At 41.1% G+C, this 2,417-nt stretch overlaps 1 non-coding gene across 1 annotated transcript; it reads right to left on the reverse strand.

Moving 5' to 3' along the window:
- Positions 1–372: 372 nt before the first annotated feature.
- LOC144999223 (small nucleolar RNA R71) lies at positions 373–479 on the reverse strand. The gene has a single exon (XR_013660741.1). It is a non-coding gene; the product is annotated as a small nucleolar RNA R71 (small nucleolar RNA).
- Between the last annotated feature and the right edge of the window lie 1,938 nt (positions 480–2,417).

The following is a 2,417-nucleotide window of genomic DNA, read 5'->3' on the forward strand; positions in this document are numbered from 1 at the left end:
GAAGACGAACCAGTTAACCCCATTCCCATGGGAGAATGGAAGAAGAGGATATGTGATGATACCGGCCCAGGACTTGTGCAACCCATCATTTCTACTACTGCTACTTCCGAACTAAAGGGCCACATACTTGCTCAACTTAAGGAAATCCCTTTCTACGAGAAAGATCACGAGGAAGCTTAAAAGCATTTGGATGAGGTCAACGATGTGGTTGGTTATTTTAATGTTCCAAATGTGCCTCGCGAAAACCGTGCTGCTTCATATGCTTCCAGTCAAATTGAATGGCTCAAATGACTACCACCAGGATCCATTACTACATGGGCTAAAATGAAGGAAGAATTTATTGATCAATTTTGTCCTCCCTCAAAGATAGCCAAACTGAAGAAAGCCATTGCCAACTTTGAGCAACAAGCTGGAGAATCCTTATATGAGATGTGGAAGAGATACAAAGGTCTACTTAGAAATTACCCACATAATGATCTTAATAGTCAACAAGAAGTCTCCATTTTCTATGATGGAGTGAATGTGACCACAAGCCAACTCCTTGATTCATAAGGACCTCTCACAAAGAGGCCACCCCCGATGATCAAAGAACTAATTAAAGAATTCTCTAAGAATTCTAAGGAGTACCACAACCCAAGGAATGACTTGACTTGAGGGGAGGTGAACTCCATTACCGATGACATGGCAGTGATGATGACAAAGCTAGAAAGCATGGACCGATGAATGACTAAGATGGACCAATCCATTAATGCTATTAGGGTGGGATGCGAAAACTGTAGAGGGCCCCACCATATAAAAGATTGTGACCTTGATGAGAATGGGAACCGGAAGGTATAAGTATGCTATTCAAGTGGAGACAAGTATGATGATAACTGGTGAAAACCCAAGAAAGAATGGCTACCATACGATGAATATAAAAAAACAAGGGAGGAGAAATACCAGCAAAAAGATAGAGGATTTTATCAAAAGGAGGAACCGGTACATGAAAAGAAATCAGATTTGTAAGACATGCTTACAACATTTGTTGCTGCATCCGAGAAAAGAAATAATGATACCGATGTTGCACTCAAAGATCAAAAAAATATGTTGAGAGAACACCAACTTATGTTGAAAGATCAACAAGCCATGCTTAGAAATCAGCAAGTATCTATCCTCAACATAAAGAAGCAGCTGGGCCAGCTTGCTCAACAAGTAAATGAGAGAATACCGGGTGGACTTCCTAGTAATACTGAAAGTAACCCAAAATGTGCACATATAAATATCGTAACAACTAGGAGTTGGAAGATCATAACTCCCCTGGCCCCTATTCAGCAAGAAGACCCCAAGGTGGTGCAAGAGGAAGAAGCATTACCTAAAGAATCACAATTTCACGACTCGACTCGTCGAGTTGATGATATGGACTCGACAAGTCCCACACCTGAACAAAAAATTCAGCCTCCCGTAAAGCCATATCAGCCCCCACTTCCATTTCCTACTCGAGCTAGATAAGAAAAGAATGAAGTTGACTACCAAAAGTTTTTGGAACACATAAAGGCCCTCCAGATTAATATGGCATTCATAGAGGCGGTTGCACAAATGCCAAAATATGCAAAAATTCCTCAAGGAGATTTTAACCAATAGAAAGAAGATGGAAGAGGTGAAGAAAGTAGTCCTCAATCAAAATTGTTTAGTTGCCATGTTGAACAAACTACCTAAGAAGAAGAGTGATCCGGGAAGCTTAACATTGCCTTGCCAATTTGGAAACTTAGCTACCATCTATACATTGGCTGATTCAGGGGCAAGTGTTAATCTTATGCCTTGTTTTTCAAAAAGTTAGATCTTCCGGAGCCAAGGCCGATTCGAATGGCGATTCACCTAGCAAATAAAACGTTCACATTCCCAAGAGGGATACGTTAAGATCTATTGGTGAAGGTTGATAAGTTCATGTTTCCCGAGGATTTTATAGTACTAGATATGGAGGCAGATCCTCAAGTCCTGATCATACTTAGAAGACCTTTTCTTAACACTGCAAGTGCTATAGTTGACATGCAAGACTCCAAACTTACTCTTCGGGTAGGAGACGAATCGGTTACTTTTAGGAATGATCAAGAAATGAAACATCCACGAAATAGTGATTACACCGTGTTTTCCATTGATATGTTAGATGAATTAATGGAGGAATGGAACGAAGATGAGCCAAATAAGTCAACCATCACGCATGGAGAAGAATTTGATGCGGAAAGAGACCTGTTGGAACATCCGACTTGCCGAGTAGCCTCGATCTACTCGACGAGTTCACCTGAAGAAACCCGACTAGTCGCGGAATTTACGAAGAACTCAACGAGTCCCCTCACTGGACTCGATGTGTTCAGCATTGAGAAAGCAAAAACTGAACTTAAAGCACTACCAGATCACTTGGAGTACGCGTTTCTTGAAGA

This window comes from Lactuca saligna, chromosome 5 (assembly GCF_052625555.1).
Source record: "Lactuca saligna cultivar CGN05327 chromosome 5, ASM5262555v1, whole genome shotgun sequence".
In the NCBI taxonomy this organism is placed as follows: Eukaryota; Viridiplantae; Streptophyta; class Magnoliopsida; order Asterales; family Asteraceae; genus Lactuca; species Lactuca saligna.